Source organism: Triturus cristatus, chromosome 2_1 (assembly GCF_964204655.1).
Source record: "Triturus cristatus chromosome 2_1, aTriCri1.1, whole genome shotgun sequence".
Lineage (NCBI taxonomy): Eukaryota > Metazoa > Chordata > Amphibia > Caudata > Salamandridae > Triturus > Triturus cristatus.
The window spans coordinates 478,838,144-478,856,006 of NC_140581.1; positions in this window are offsets into that span (position 1 = coordinate 478,838,144).

Consider the following 17,863-nt stretch of genomic DNA (forward strand, 5'->3'; position numbering starts at 1 on the left):
TTTCTTACACACTGATTTACATACCTATGATTGATTGTCTCTGTTTAATGTGTGTGAAATGTAAAGTATACCCTACACTGTATGAGTGGTGCTATAAAAGGAATTAACTGCATCTCAGAGAGAGGGTAATAGAGACTTGAGCGGCACTGTCAACGTGTAATAGTGAGGGAATCACTGAGGAGGTGGTCATTGGAGGGCACCAACAAACATTGTCATACAGGATGCCAACAGCGCTAAGGCAGGCCCTGTTCGGGGCATATTGTTTGCCTCTGAGAAAGTATTTGTGTTAATTGCAGAGTATTAATGGTGCTGCGATTAACATGAATACTCACACAATCTGCACTGATATTTGTCGCTGCACCCATAAGCGCAGTCGGGTTCCTGGCGCACATAACCTTGGCTGCAGCGCACAGAGACCTTATACTGCCACACACAGAGGATAATTGATCAGTACCTGCAATATTTTGCCTTGGTGTTTAAATGTAGTTGTCGTTCTAAGAAATAGTAGCTGTTCCCTTCTATCAATAAAAGCAACGTAAATATACCTAAAAAGGTCATCCATCTGCATGATCGTGCAGCCGATTGGGTGCAGTATTATCCACGATATTTTCTTTACTCGTTTCTATACAAAATACCTGAGATCATTATAAATAAAGGACCCGTTCCTTTCACTAGAATCTTCCCTTCTCTTGTAATACTATGCAACTACAATGGAAGTCCACGTCCTTTAAAACTTGCTTACTGGCTCATTGTACCCTCATACAGTATCCACCCGGATTTCTGCGTGCTCAGTATTTCTCGTATGGCATCTTGGGGCCGTATATAAACACCTCTTACACTGACGCCAGTTTCTGGTCGCACGTGCCCCTGAACAAGGGCCCTCTTGTTTTACTAGTTGCGGAGCCGCCATATTTGAATAGCAAGGGGACGATCTGTCCTGAATGCAATATAACTTTTTCCTGAATCCCCCATCGTCTCGATTTGATCAAGAGAAACATATCATATACAGAATATGAAACTTACTATTATTCTTTAGGAGTCCCTAAAGGTCTTTATACACAACCATTAGATATTTTGCATAAACTTCTCAGAAATAATTTTTATAAACAATTCAGAATAAAACTATTATTTTGCATTACAAGTATCATAAACATTTAAGATTCCAAAAATATTATTTTAAAGAAACCAAAAAAGACTATGTTTCGTTCCTATATTCAGTATCTTTTATGTCGAAAAGCTGATTTTATTAAAAAAGGTGTCATTTATAAAATAAATTCCGTCCATTCCTCCCTATAATTCAATTCTCACAACACTGTTGTATAGACCACTGTTCCCTCATTTTCCTCTTTTCTTCCATGTTACTACCCTGCCTGTTTCCAACAACTTCTCTAGCATGAACCAGTGAAAGTCAGAGCACCATGGTTAGCCTGAATATAATGTTCTACCATAAGTGCTTTCAGTTTACCTGTTCTCAATGCTGATTTGTGTTCCGTTACGCGTATTCTTAAGTCTTGACTTGTTTCCCCTACATAGCCTGAGCCACAGGGGCATTGTAGGAAATATACAACATTACTGCTGCGACAATTGTTCAGGCTTCTAGAGATCACCTTAGTACCATTATACTTAATTTGTTTACTAACCATGCATTGTTCACATATAGCACAGTGTCCATATGCATAGTTACCAATCACTTTATTTTGACATAAGGTGGATTGATGGTAGCCTCCTGTTTGATTATATGTTTATATGTGTGAACCAGATCATCTCTCAAATTTCTACTGCATGTAAATGCAAAGATAGGCTTGTCCAATTTTACATCTTCGCCATTATTCAGAATATTCCAATTTTTATTAACAAAATTCTTGATCTGTTACCAACAGTGGAGAATTAGCTCATAAACACAATCTTATTATTCCTCTTTCTATCCCTATTTTGTTTATTAAACATACTCTCCCTATCATAAAATCCTGCCCTTTTAAATGAATGGTTAATATGTTTTTTTGGGTAGCCCCTCTCTTTTAGCTTTTCCTTCAGGACATCCGCGTGTGCATAAAAGTCTTCTAATGTGGAACAGTTTCTCTGGAGTTGGGGAAATTGTCCAAAAGGTATATTATATTTTTGCGACCTGGGATGAAAACTCGAATAATGGAGGAGAGTGTTTTTATCACTGGGTTTAGTGTACAACTCAACTGCTAGTAATCCATCCAGAATTTTGATGGGGATATCTAAAAAGTTAACTTTACTCCTACTCCAATGTGCGGAAAACTTATGATTAGGATCCCCATATTAAGCCATTCTAAGAACTCCGTGTTTCCTCTGGGCCTGTCCAAATGAAAAAAAGATCATCCATAAACTGGTACCATTCCACTATATTTTCAAAAAGGGGGCTATTTCATTAAATACATGTCTTGCCCTAAACTCACTCACATAGAGTCAGTTTGAGTCTCTTTTTTAGGTCTCGCCTGACCCAGCGCATGCGCTGGTCTGGCGAGACTTATTGAGAGGGCTCCAAAAAGTGCTACCAGGCCAGCCTAGAGCTACAGTGCATGTGCGCGGGCGTGCGCGCCGCGCTTTACCGCGATTACTTTCACTTTTGCGGCCGCACAACGATGTTTGATCGTGATCGCGTTTGCGGCCGCATTGCATAGCCAATAGGTCTCGGTTTTGAGACAAAGTATTTAGTTATGCAAATGTTGCATGGCTAAACACTTATAAGGTCCCAAAGGCGAGACCTATTGGCTATGCCAATGCTTGTTTTAGCATGCCCTGTGGCATTCAACACTTCCCTGCTGTGACCACGAGCTGTGTTCGCACTGAATCGTGCCTGTAAACAAAAAGGCGGGGCACGCGATGAACTACACTATGAGCACTCGGAGACATAGGGCAGTGATTGTACCAGCCTGTGCCTCACGTGCACTTCGTACTCCTGTCTGATCAGCATTTTGTGGCCCCTCATGCATCCACGCACCCTAAACCACACGCTCTTCCTTGAGGCTCTATTCCTGCCCCTGACCTCAGCGCATCGCATTAACACAGCACCTCGTGCAGTTTTCGTTCGTGTATATATACTGACCAACTTTTCCTCTTACTGAATAACTCTCAGCACACAAAGTCACCGCAGTTTGGGATAAAATCCCCCATTTACCTCAACTTGTCGACACCTGCCGCACTGCTTTTGCAGGCCATAGTTCAGTTTCACAGGACTCTGAATTCTTCCAAACTTTGGGACCAGGGGCGGTATGTTCTTTCACAACACAGCTCAGCTCTTCTGCAAACTCATTAAATTCTTCTCCTCCACTGTGTCCTTTCCTTAGCATCCCATCCTCCTCGCCACTTTTGAGTAGACAGGACACAGCCTATGCAGAAATGAGAACATTTATTTAACTGTATACAACAACTCCGGTCACATGCCAGCTCCTCAGCAATTGACAGCTTACTCACCTCCTGGAATCCCACAATTTAGGTTCCAGCAGTGTAAGCATCCGGTTGCCAGGATACAACAGTTTTATTAAGAGGCATTAGTACAGCGGTTTCATAGTTTGGTGTTGCAATACCAAAAAACAAAAATGTCAATAAAAACAACATACATTTCACGTATTTGAACCGGTCATGAAACCCCAGGGCTCAAAGTTGAAAAAAATGATCACTTCATAGTAAACTTAACTTTAGTTCAAACTTCCTGGATGAAGAAGAGGAAGTAAAGACCTCTTAAGACTAATGCAGCATTATTGCATTGCCCCTATGGGCGCAGAGGGAGTACCCACTACCAATGGGACATCAACAAAAAGAAATAAGAATGAAAGCAGCCATCGGATTTGTCTCTCACAGTAAATGACTCAAAAATAGCCCACAGGCTTCAGAAAAACACAACACAATTTCCCGAACACCTTTTATATATTGATATTTTACAGAGGAAGATTGATGTCCAGAGAATCCAACTCAATCATGGTCCCAGGACAAACTCTAGAGCAGCAGCCACCTACCACTCCATGCACTAGCCCTCGCCATGCTGAAACATCACAGGATAACAACGTGATTGTGCTGCCATCAACATTACCAGCACCACCTTCCACTGGAACCTAAAGGGAATCGTGATATGGAAATTCTTTACATTTCCGGGATGGGCTACGCCCCCCAACCAGATGGTTAAAAAAGAGATCAATATCGGACATTGAAGACTTCCCCAATTAAAGCGGATTGGTGTGGCTCACTGGTTAGAGGCGGCAGACCCGTAAGCAGAAGTCAGCCCGGGGCCACGGTTCGATTCCTGACGTGGCAGGGTCTTGGGCCAAGGTCAGCGGACTCGATAATTCTCTCGGTGCCTACTCTAATCATGGATCCCACTCAGCAACTCTGGGCAATAGCTTGCTTAATCTCCACTTACGGCCCCATCAGCGCCGGGGATGCTTGTCTTCACCTTGGAGATTCCCAGTAGGGATCATCTCACAGGGAAAGCCAGGATGGGTTCCCCAGCTGCGCTCAGCGCTGGGATACTCCTGAGTAACTGCGCGCTTTACAAATGCAACATAACATATAACAAAGTACAGCTCCAACAAGAAAAGGGAGATGACAACAGCATTCAGGGGCATATTATCAAGGTTTTGCCTCGCCCTTGCAACATGCAAAACCTAAATGAGATTTATCCCTTTCACACTGCACAGCAAGGTGGTTTCCTGCATTACGCTGAGTGGAAGAATGACAAATCCACCCCTCAGTATTCGTTGGAAGGTGGATTATTAGTAGGGGTAAGTATGCACCTACCACAAGCAATAAGGCCACCAATGCAATATAAGATCCAGTCAAGGTATCAATACATTAGCCCCTGGCTCAACCCTTGGTAGATGGCTGAAAGCAGGCAGGCTTAACCCAGGCGACAGGTATGTAAAGCATTTAAAAACACCCATACATTAAATAATTAAGACATAATACACAATAAAAATCCCACACCAATGTATACAAACAGGTAATATTTTTATCTTCAAAATGATACCAAAACAATAATAATCCCATATAGGGAACAGGAGATATGATTTTCTAAAGACTAAATACTTTCTAGTGCTAAAAAACATATAGTGCTATCTTGGGACATCTGGACGCGCTTGACCAGACAAAGTCAAAGTTTGAGGCTGGCCGCAAAAGTTTAACTTTACACTTATAAAGTTGTCTGTAGGATTTTCTCTCCACGGCGAGCAATGCACTTTGTCAGACTCGATTTGCAGCGGGTTTGCTGGCTTGAATCAGTGGGAGCCCAGTCAACTCCTGGAAGTCTTAAGCTCTGGAGCTTTCAGCAGGATGAACTCCGGGCCGGGTCACGGTCAAACGTAGTCAGCTTGACTCTTGACGTTGGGTCGGTTCACTTATGGAGCTTATTCCAAAAGTTGCTCAAAACTTCTCCAAACTTCTGGAACTTCTTCCTGAAGTTCCTCTCTTGAGGGTTCAAAGTGACCAAGGGCCTAGAAGCTTTGAGATGGTTCTCGGAAGGTTGAGACTAGAATTCCCACAATGACCTGGCCAAATCCTTAAAAGTCTACTGGACACACTCCAGGCTGGGGACTTCTTTAAGGAGATGGTGCAGGGAAGCTATGTTGACCGTTTGCTTTTAAGGAGTCCACTGTGTAATCCTTTTTGAACCAAGCCAAAGTCCTCAGGGCTAAAGTTTGCAGTGTGCTGCCGGAGAACTCCTTCAGAGTATTATCCTTTGGGGTGCAGACCAGGGTTTCAGCAGGGCAGTCCTTCTACTCCTCGTAGTTTCAGGCAGCAGATCTAAGCTGCTATGCAGCTTTTCCATATTTATTCAATGATCTGGGGTGACAAGCACCGGGGCACTCTTGTCCAATGAGGTGCAAGGTGCCACCCAACAGCACGACAGCTTCCTCCAAAGTGTGCCATATTCTTGTCACACAAAGCACTCTACTTCCAAATTCGAGATGGAGAATTCCTCTACCCAGTAGTACGACCTGGCTAAACCATCCCACTGGTGTGGTTCATTTCCATTAACACCCCTCTACAGACCTCCTGCAAATTCCAAATCTAGGGCTGCCATCTGGCTGGGGAGGTGGTAGGCCTGGCTGGCATTCCTTACTGCCCTGCTCCCTTTGAAGCCCAGTTTGATAACAACCCCCTTCCTGGCCTGTTCTCTGCAACTGCAGAGCTCCCCAACCCATCAGATAATCTCTATCTCTATGCAGACCACTTATCACCTCATCAAAGCAGGTTGGCTAAACCTGTTAAGGTTGACTAATAAGGAGAGGCTGCTACAAGGCTGGATTTTGGCTCACAGAAGTCCTATAACTTCTTTTCTGTATTAGTTATGATAAATTCAATAGTGGCAAGTTACTGGATGGAACATCAACACACTTTTAAGTCCTAAAAATCATATTTTAGCTCACTCCGATCAATAGTTACACTGTATTTCAGTATTCCCATGTTAGCATATGTAGCTTAAATACTACAATGGGAATCAACGAAATTGGCAGTTTGTCCCTTACCAGAGCATATAAAACATCTTTAATAATGTCCCTGCTCATAGTTACATGGCACACAACCTCTGCTGCTCCTAGGGGAGAACTTAGGGGGGACGTATATGTAAAATAAGGTCGATTACCACTTTGGAAGTCACTTTAATTCCAAGTCTGTAGAGCAGAGCTGGCTTTACAAATGACAGCAGGCAATACAGCAGTGCACACTTCAGTGCTGGAAATCTACGGGGCCTCTAAATCTCCCTGCCCTATTATAGACAAGGGATATATAGGTATTTTGAATCGCCCTTGCCCTATTATGTAGTAGGGACTTACAGGGGTCTATCATTGCCAATTGTAAGTATACCTAATTACCATATACCTTTCTTTTTAATCAGAGCACTGGCCTTGGGTCTGGTTAGCAAAGCACAGGGCACTTTCAGAGTTGGCTACCACCACTATCAGTAAATAAATGGAGGATGAACTGGGCAAAAAGGATGACTTTCTTACATTATTTTGCAACATACTGCAACCAATGTCTGCAGCTCATAGCTTTCAGCGAGAGAAATAAAATATTTTTTTCAAAAGCAATGCAAGGCCATCTGAAAAAAGAAACTGAAAAAAAGTTTAATTACAAATAACATTACACTCACTCAGTGGTACCCAATTAATTGCCCAGGGCTTATAACAACAACAAGCAAAACCAAGAATTTGGAGATTTTAAGATTTAGGTGCCGATTCCGATCGGGTAAAAAAATTTCCTGTACGACTCGTATCCGTATATTTTTACGTACGAATCGTACAAGTCCCGTCTCACCGGTGAAGTACGATTCGTGCGTGAAAAATACATACGAATCGTATCGGGAAAAGGTCTACGAGACATACCCGGACAGTTTTACGTACAAATCGTAAAACTGAAGCACGAGCACACAAGTACGATCCGTACCGCTCTTCCGCATACACAAGTGTATGTAAAACGTCCCGTACGTAGCGAACTCTGTACCACTCGTATCCCGGGTAAACTTGTGCCCGGGATACGAGTCGTACAGCCCCCCCCCCCTGCGTATGACCGCACGTAACCCAGCCCCGTACTTGTACGCACCGTACCCCAGCCCCGTACTGGTACGCACCGTACCCCAGCCCCGTACTTGTACGCACCGTACCCCAGCACCATTCCCTAGCCCCGTACTCGTACGCACCGTACCCCAGCCCCGTACTTGGACGCACCGTACCCCAGCCCCGTACTGGTACGCACCGTACCCCAGCCCCGTACTTGTACGTACCATACCCCAGCACTGTACCCCAGCCCCATACTTGGACACACCGTACCCCAGCACCGTACCCCAGCCCCGTACTTGGATGCACCGTACCCCAGCCCTGTACTTGTACGCACCATACCCCAGCACCGTACCCCAGCTCCGTACTTGGACGCACCGTACCCCAGCCCCGTCCCCCAGCATCGCGTATGTACAGACCTTGCAACACATTGCATATGCGAGTACGGTACAACAACATCGAGTATGTACGCACCTTACATATGCGAAAACGACTCGTACTGAACCAGGACACTGTAAAACAGCACAAGGAGGGTCAATTCGAATCGCACAACACCACAAAACACGTCCACAGTAGAAAAAACATCAAAGTGACTGACCTGGCACAGCCAAACAGGCAAACAGAGGCCCAAACTCACAACCACCTCTTATAGCACACCCACCAAAATTTCAAACTCAGGCACACCCACAAATGGACCAATAAAAAGGGCCCACACACACAAACCATTAGCCTTTGCAACAGACTCACTGCAGCTACAGGGCACACCCCAACAACTGCACCCATACACCTTAACATATACACCTTCACACAAACTCCTTCACACATACCCCCTCTTCACATTCCCACACACACCTTCACATTCACATTCACACCCACACTCCCACAACCATCCACACCCTAACCCCACACCATGCCCACAGACAAGAATCCAAAGTTCACAAGGGAGGAGCTGGACATCCTTGTCAACGAAGTCATCGGAGTCGAGCCACAGCTCTTTGGAACATTGGTCAGACAGACCAGCATAGCCAAAAAATCACGCCTGTGGCAGAGGATCGTAGATAGGGTAAATGCTATTGCACCCATCAGAAGGACCAGGAATGAATGCGAAGCCAGGTGGTACGATCTGCGGAGGGCAGTGAAGCAGAAAATGAACGAGGACTACGCCCAGAGCAACATCACTGGAGGTGGGCTGCCCCGCAGACCGGTACATTACCATCCTTGGGAGGAGAAGGTGATGGCCCTGCTTCCGCCGGTGGGAGTTCACGGACATCAAGGACTTCCAGAGCCTGGTGAATACACAAACTACTCATGGAGCATGGGGGGAATGGCATCCACACCCCAACTAAACAAAATGCACGCAACTACCCCCAAGCCCTCACCGGACACAACCACACTCAAAAACAACACTCATGCCACTAACATGTGTATGCCCCATTCACAAAGCAAGGCCATGCCATGTCCCAGGCTACACGAAGCACTAACCCAAGACTGGATGTCTGGGATGCTGGGAGGGTGGGGCTCACAAAACACATTGTTCAACCCTGAATCAGACACCATTGCCCTCAGCCCATATGGCCCAGGTACATACCCATGCACCATGCTCAATGCACAGGGACTGGCTAAGTACTGACAAGGTAGCTGACACTTGGCCCTGCTGTAGGCAGCACAAGACCCTCCTGTGACCACTGTAAACTCAAACACCAACACAACAAGCCCAGATATTTAGGACAGGAACTCACACTCACTGTCATGGCAGCATGCTCCATGGGGGGACAGATACATCACCTGGGAAACCCACTGCCAAATCACACTACACCCACCAGCAGGCCCTGTCACACACACCCCTTACACAAGCACACACCCCGGGGCAGGTAATGGATTTACCCACTCTCACAATGGACATGTGACACAACAAGATCAATCCATAGCCAAAGAAGCATCCAAGCCAAATATCTACATGTCAAACACTCAGGAGAACATATCAATCTGTCCCCCGCAACATACCCATCCACAAGTGAACATTGAGGAGAATGCTAGGCACATAAATTACCTGGAGGAACTGTGCCAACTTGAATATGTATGAAACATGGATGTCGCATGAAACAGCATTAACATTGTCTCTCTCTCACACACAGGGCAACCTCATGGATCTCCCCCCAACAATGGGGGTGAAGAATCACAGTCCCAGGCTTGGGAGGAACCTGAGCCCACCAGCAGCGACGCCTCTCAACACTCCACGGATGACCCCAACCCACCTGGACCCTCTAGTGTCCAAGCCCCTGCAGCACCTGCTTCAGGAACATCTGTGCCAACCACCACCCCCATTCCTGCCACATCCCAGGAGACACACAGGAGCCCTGCCCACACTGAACAACTGAGCCAGTCTGACCTGGAGGGACAAGGTTCGCCGGGCACCCAGGAGGAGGCAGACAACCCCGCAACTGCCACCCCTCAGGGGTCCCGTAGACCCGATTTGCCCACAACGGCAGGCCAGGCTCGTGTGGGCAGGGGTGGTGGGAGTGTAGGCAGGCAGAGGCGAGAACCTGACCAGCCAGCTGAAGGGACCATTATGTCACACATACGCAACATCATGGACGCATACCGGCGTGACACCAGGGCCATCAGCCAGGTAGTAGAGACCCTCACAGAGATTAAGAACCAGCAGGCCGAGCAACACACCAGTCAACAAGAACACCAAGGACGGATGGAGGCAAGACTGGCTGAGCTCCTGGCGGTGCAAACGGACATAAGCCGTTCACTCTGTCGGATCGCCGACAACATGGGCAAACCCTCCCTGTGCCACCAGGAGAAGACCACCACCAGCCACAGGGAGGGAGGAGGAGGAGGATTTGTCCGACGGAGCATCCCAAACATCGTCAAGGCCTGCATCTGAGGGTCCCGCGAGGAAGGCGGGTCGTCCACGGAAAAGACCGTGAGAGGCAGCGGGCCATCCACATCTGCCAGGTCACCTGGCCTGGCACCTGGCCTTCATGCGCAACAGCATCACCTCATTCACTGACATTGTCTGCCACATGGACTTGCTGGTCACAGTCTGACCAATGATGACAAACACTGTGTTCTGGACTCTGATGACTTCAAATGCCAAGGATCCCATCTCCCCCTGGGAACTTTGGATTCTAGGCACACTGTATAGCACCTATTTGCCCCCACAAAACACGCCCCCCACCGAGAATAAAACTAAATTACTTTAATTAGATGTTGCAGTCATTTTGCATGTGTCCACAACATACGTGTGGGGAAATGTCAAACTATGCCTGAGTGTTGAACTAACTCCAGCCATCCATACCCTGGGATCTGAGTCCGGTACAGGACACACATGGGTCACAATGTATCATCCAATACAAACATGGAGCACAACACTCACCCGTGATGGCCTCAAGCTGCTGAGGGGGGGCTTCGAATACTGTGTGGACAGACCAATTTGGAAGAGTATCATTAAGGCGTAGAGGTCATGGCTCATGTGGAGGTTCCCGGGGAGGGAGTCCCAGGTATGTTTGGCCAGGTGGGAGAACTATCTCCTGCATGCTGGAGTTCGGTGGATGTGAAGAATGGTGGCCAGGGCAAGGTTGGATGCACGGAGTTGGCCCAACGGGGTCTTGGATGACAGACGTCCAAGGTTGGTTTGGGGTCTGGGGTTGTGGACTGCCTCCTGAGTGTGGGTGAGGAGTGTGAAGGTCATCCTGCAGCAGACAGTGGTCCATTGCAGCTATCTCAGGTGGACGGTGATGTGGCTGGGGCGCGGGATGTTGAAGCTGAGGTGTGCAGATGCACCCTAGATGTGGACAAGTTTTCCGGGAGATTGGCTGTACTTGCTCCTTAGAGGGCTGGGCTGTAGTTGACACGGCTGGTGTCGTGGACCTGGGGGACAGTCTGTCTTGCCTTGGAGTGGATCTATCTGTGGATCATGTGCATCATGCGGAGGGTGTTGCAGCATGAGGCACAGATGCTGGTGAGTTGCATGGCAATTGTGAGCTACGAGTCCATGATGCACACCATCTTGTGTGCGTGGCCACTGGGTGCTGGTGCAGTGCCCTGGCGGGTGGGACACAAGGAGTTGACCCAGCTGTAAGGGGACAATCCTCAGAAGATTACCTCAGTCCTGGCCAAGTCCAGCCTCAGGTGGCTGATGTTCAGCCATACATCAACGGACCTCATGCCTTCTTGAAGGTTGGAACTGGCAATGGCTGTGTCTTGGTGAGGGTGAGGAGCAGCTGGCTGTCAATGGCATACGAGATGATGATGAGGTTGTGTGCGCATGTGATGGTGGAGAGGGGGGTCATGGACACATTGAAGATTGACACGCTGAGAGATGAGCCCAGGGCCATGTGCCAGATGACGCCACTGTACTACATGCTTAAGGCTTGAGTCCCACTCCCATGGCCTTGCTGGTGAGCTACTTGGTGATTTCATCCTGGTCCATCCCCTGGATACCAGTGTTGGAGATGTGTGAGTTGACAGTGTGTGAGCACATCGTGTATAATGCTGTGAAGAGGTCAAGGGGGGTGGCCTCACCATTGTTGAGAAGGGCAAAGTTGTCGGTGTTGGTGGCAATGATGACGGTTGCAGTGGGGTGATTACTGTGGAAGATGGTCTTGTGCAGGTTGCCTGGAGCTCTTTGCGTGGAGGAAGTTTGTCAGTTGCTCGTTGACTGTCTTCCTGATGACATTTGCTGGCTAGGGGAGCACGGTGATGTTCCTTGAGAGCCTGCGTTACTGCCGTCCGTTGTCTAAGAAGGACCTGGGTCACTGCATGCCTCTATCTACCATGGAATGTGGCTAACTCCAATGATATATACATGAAGTGCTGAATGGGGGCTACAAGGATGGGGAATGATGTGGTTGAGATGTTGTGTGAGAAGGGGCCTGATGGAGATCCCCAGGGGATGTTGCACATGAGCCGGGTGTTGTGTTGTTGTATGAGCGACCTTTGACCCTGTCACCAGGCAGGTCGCTCCCCCCATCCGCCACGCAGCCTCCTGTGGGTTGAACCTCCGTTGCCGCTTTTGCCGCCTGACTGCTCGCTCCCTTTTTTATTCTGTACCCCTGCGCCTGGCTTTCTGTGCCACTTTGTTTTTTTTCATTCTGTGCCCCTGTGTTTTGCTTTCTGTACCCCTGTGCTCTGTTGTCCCTCTCCCGCCGTCTTTCCCGCCGTTTTTTCCCCGGGATTTCCCCCGCCGCTGAGCCCCTGCGGCCCCGCCCCCTTCTCTCCCATTGGCCGCCCTGCCCCCACCTCCAAGCTGCTCCTCCCTCCCTCTGCCCTCATATGGAGGCTGCGAAGCGGTGATAGAGAGCGACCTTTGACCCTGTCACCAGGCAGGTCGCTCCCCCCATCCGCCACGCAACCCCCTGTGGGTTGAACCTCCGTTGCCGCTTTTGCCACCTGACTGCTCGCTCCCTTTTTTATTCTGTACCCCTGCGCTTGGCTTTCTGTGCCACTTTGTTTTTTTTTCATTCTGTGCCCCTGTGTTTGCTTTCTGTACCCCTGTGCTCTGTTGTCCCTCTCCCGCCGTCTTTTCCCGCCGTTTTTTCCCCGGGTCTTCCCCGGGTTTTCCCCCGCCGCTGAGCCCCTGCGGCCCGCCCCCTTCTCTCCCATTGGCTGCCCCGTTCCCACCTCCCAGCTGCTCCTCCCTCCCTCTGCCCTCATATGGAGGCCGAAGGAAACCCCGTATGTGCCCGTCTGCGCCTGGACCGCACCCAGCGCCCAAACCCCTGGACCCCGCACCCCCCGCAACGCCAGACTGCACTACGACGCAAGCACCCTCCACGCACTCAACAGAGACCACCCCTGCTACCGGGCCACCTCGAAACGCACCCAGGGGCCTTTCACCTGCCGGAACTGCAGATACACCAGCATCCAAACCTCCACACCACCAGCCAGGGAACCCAACCACCTCCGCTGCATCCTCCTCAACACCCGCTCCGCTCGCAAGCACGCCATCGAACTCTGGGACCTCCTAGACTCCAACGCCCCCGACGTCACCTTCCTGACGGAGACCTGGCTGAACGTCACCTCAGCACCAGACATCGCCATAGCCATCCCACAGGGCTACAAGATCTCCCGCAGAGACCGCACCAACGGAGTGGGAGCAGGAATCGCCACCATCCACAAAGACTCCATCAAAATTTCAACGAACACCGATGACACTCTCACCACCGCCGAGCACATGCACTTCCAGATCCACACCGACCCCAACACCACCCTCAGAGGAACTCTCATCTACAGACCTCCCGGACCCCGCCCACAGTTCAGTGACACCATCGCCGACCTCATTAGCACCCACGCTTCCACGGACTACATCCTCCTCGGGGACCTGAACTTCCACCTCGAGAACAAAAACGACGCCAACTCCACCGCCCTGATTGACAACCTCGCCAACCTCGGACTCAAACAGCTCGTAACGACACCTAACCACGCCGCTGGACACACGCTCGACCCCATCTTCTCCGCAAGCCCCCACGTCTCCTTCAACCACACCACCGAACCACACTGGACCGACCACAGATGCGTCCACTTCACCTTCAGAAAAGCCACCACACACCACCGCACCCAACAGCTACCCCACGCCGCTGGGGCAAGGTCACCGAGGACCAACTGACTACCGCCCTTGCCCTGAGACCACCCACCGACCCCACCGACCCAGACACCGCCGCGACCAACCTCACACAGTGAATCAACGACTGCGCCAACACTCTCGCCCCTCTCAAGACCTCTACAACCAACCACACCAACAAGAAAGCTGCCTGGTTCACCGAGGACCTCCGGATCTCCAAGCACACCTGCCGGAAGCTGGAGAAGAAATGGCTCAACGACCGAACACCAGACAACCACACAGCCCTCAAGAGCGCCACCCGCAGACACCACCAACTCATCAGGACCACCAAGAAGACCGCCTTCAAGGACCGCCTGGACAACAACGCACACAACACCAAAGAGCTCTTCAGCATCGTGAAAGAACTCTCCAACCCCAGCTCCAACACCAACGACATCCCGCCATCTCAAGACCTGTGCGACTCCCTGGCCACCTTCTTCCACCGCAAGATCACCGAAATCCACGACAGCTTCAACTCCGACCCCCCCGCACCCACCACTGAGTGCACCACCCCTGCGACTACCACTCGCACCAGTCGCCTGACCGTCTGGTCCAGCGTCAGCGATGAAGACACCATCAAAACCATGAACCCCATCGGACCCCTGCCCTCACTACGTCTTCAACAAAGCCAGCGCAACCATTGCGCCCCACCTCCGGAAAACAATCAACTGTTCCTTCGAGACAGCAACCTTCTCAGAAAGCTGGAAGCACGCCGAGATCAACGCCCTTCTGAAGAAGCCCAAGGCGGACCCCATCTCCCTGCTCCCTTTCCCGGCAAAAGTGTCCGAGAAGATTGTCAACAAACAGCTGACCCGCTACCTCGGAGTTAACAACATCCTGGACCCTTCCCAATCCGGTTTTCGCAGCAACCACAGCACCGAGACCGCCCTCATCGCCGCCACTGACGACATCCGGACCCTGATGGACAAAGGAGAAACAGCCGCCCTCATACTCCTGGACCTATCAGCAGCCTTTGACACGGTCTGCCACCGCACCCTATCAGCACACCTCCATGACGCCGGTATCCAAGAGAAGGCCCTGGCCTGGACCACATCCTTCCTCTCCAGCAGAACCCAGAGCGTCCGCCTCCCACCCTTCCGCTCCAAAACCACCGAGATCATCTGCGGCGTCCCACAGGGATCCTCCCTCAGCCCGACGCTGTTCAATGTCTACATGGCCACCCTCGCCCACGTCGCACACAACCTCAACATCATCTCCTACGCCAAAGACACCCAGCTGATCATATCCCTTACCGAAGATCCCCACACCGCCAAAGCTAACCTCCACAAAGGAATGAAGGCCGTAGCCGACTGGATGAAGGACAGCAGACTGAAGCTGAACTCAGACAAGACGGAGGTCCTCATTCTCGGACCCACCCCATCAGCCTGGACGACTCTTGGTGGCCCACATCACTAGGCACAGCCCCGGAACCCACGGACCATGCACGCAACCTGGGGGTCATCCTCGACTCCACTCGCTCCATGACCAGGCAAGTCAACGCCGTCTCTGCGTCCTGCTTCAACACCCTCCGTATGCTCCGCAGTATCTTCAAATGGATCCCCCTCGACACAAGAAAAACCGTTACCCAGGCCCTCATCACCAACAGACTTGACTACGGGAACGCCCTCTACTCAGGAATTACAAACAAGCTCCTGAGACGACTCCAACGCATCCAGAACGCCTCGGCCCGACTCATCCTCGACGTCCCCCGCCGCAGCCACATCACACTCCACCTGAGAGGCCTGCACTGGCTCCCCGTCAACAAAAGGATCACCTTCAAGCTCCTGATCCACGCACACAAAGCACTGCACAACACCGGACCCACCTACCTCAACAACCGACTCAGCTTCCACACCCCCACCCGAAGCCTCCGCTCAGCCAACCTCGCCCTCGCCACAGTCCCCCGCATCCGAAAAACCACCGCCGGCGGCAGATCCTTCTCCTACCTCGCCGCCAAGACCTGGAACACTCTCCCCACCATCCTACGACAGACCCAGGACCTGCTGGCCTTCAGAAGGCTCCTCAAGACCTGGCTCCTCGACCAGTAGCACACCCCCCTCCCCAGCGCCTTGAGACCCTCTCGGGTATGTAGCGCGCCTTACAAATGCAGTGATTGATTGATTGATTGATATCTCCTGATGATGGAAGTCCAAAACCTGAGGGGGGTTGGTCACGCGTATAATAGTGCATTCTGCCTCTGTGTGCCAAGGCTTGCGTGTATGTCCAAGAGCTTGCAGTGGTAGAAAGTTGCAAGGGATTGGCTCAGCCTTGCAAGGGTGGGTTGTCTTTTGGATGGAGAGCTGATGTCAGTGCACTCACAATGCTGATGAGCTCCTTGATGTTGTACGGTTTTTTGGCCTCGGCCTCATCTGAAGGATCTCCAATTGTCCTTGCTGATGATATGGTGATGGCTGTGTGTGCCGTTTTCCAGAGTTGTAAGGCCACTGATGGTTATTTGTGTTGCAAGCTGTGCACAAGAGTCCTGCTAGATGTGTATGAGTCCAGTAGGTCTGCCTTGTCCCAGGTGGCTTAATTGTTGATGTGTGTCACAGGAAAGTCCGTCAACGTGGCTAGATTGTTGGATCAGTTGCTGATCCAGTGTGTGAGGTTGCAGGGTGTGGCGATGGTGTTGGTTCCAGTGTGAATTGAAATAGAGATTAAGCGCACTCCGGTTCAAGCAGGGTAGTTCTAGTAAGCAGGGTATGGATGCAGACGAGAAGATCCCCCTGAGTAGGGATAGGAATCAGTAGAAAGCACGTTCTAGCCAAGAGCGTGTCACTCGAATTGCACTCCGACGGAGAAATTAATCAAGCGAGGATAAGTTCTGTAATTCAAAGAAATTTTTATTCAAGTAAATCCATTCAATGAGTCCTTTAGAGGACGAGGTTTTCATAGTATTTCCATATCACGACGAGTGTATTAAATGTCATAACTCGATGTAGCCCATGTAGCCCAATGCATTTCGGGCCAGTGTGGCCCTTCGTCAGGGGCAGCACTAAAATTAGAGGATACAAGGAAGCAGCTTTAGTCGATATGGTACATATCAATAATGAACAACAGTAAATGAAAATTGAATAGATATGTTCAACGTGGATGAAATGATTAATGAAAACAGGATGATAATGTTGGTGATGAAGATAAGGTGCCGTTTTGTGAAAAGAATCGTGTATCTAGTTTACATCGTAGGATGAAAATAAGGAAGGTGTTCAAAAGTGCAGTTAGAACAAGAAAAGATGTGTGAGAAAAAAAGGAAACCAAAGGAAACCGTTGTGCGTCAACCTAGAGTACTAGCATGTTTGTCAAAACATTGAAATATATTTAAGAATCGAAGAACATTACAAAAAACAACCCAGATCATAGCGTTCATTGAGTCCTTTGGGATGAATGGAATCTAGTTTGTTGATCCAAAAAGCTTCACGTTGTAGTAGATGTTGTGTGTTGTTGCGTCCTTTTATGATGGGAACCTGTTCCAAAATCAAAAAGCGTAGTTGGCAGATATTGTGTTGTAGTAGATCAAAATGGTTGGCAATAGGAGATTTGGCATGATGGGTACGTTTAGGACCCCAACTCCTTGTCACCTGTGATCCTATAACCTTCTGCTTCCTGATGTTCTACATTTCTCGTACAGAAAACACCACAAACACTGTCAGTTTCACTCACTACTTTATTGTGACCGTCTTTTCCACACATACAGGTCTTGTTCTTTTCACATTTTATACCAACACAGATTGTTCAGTAT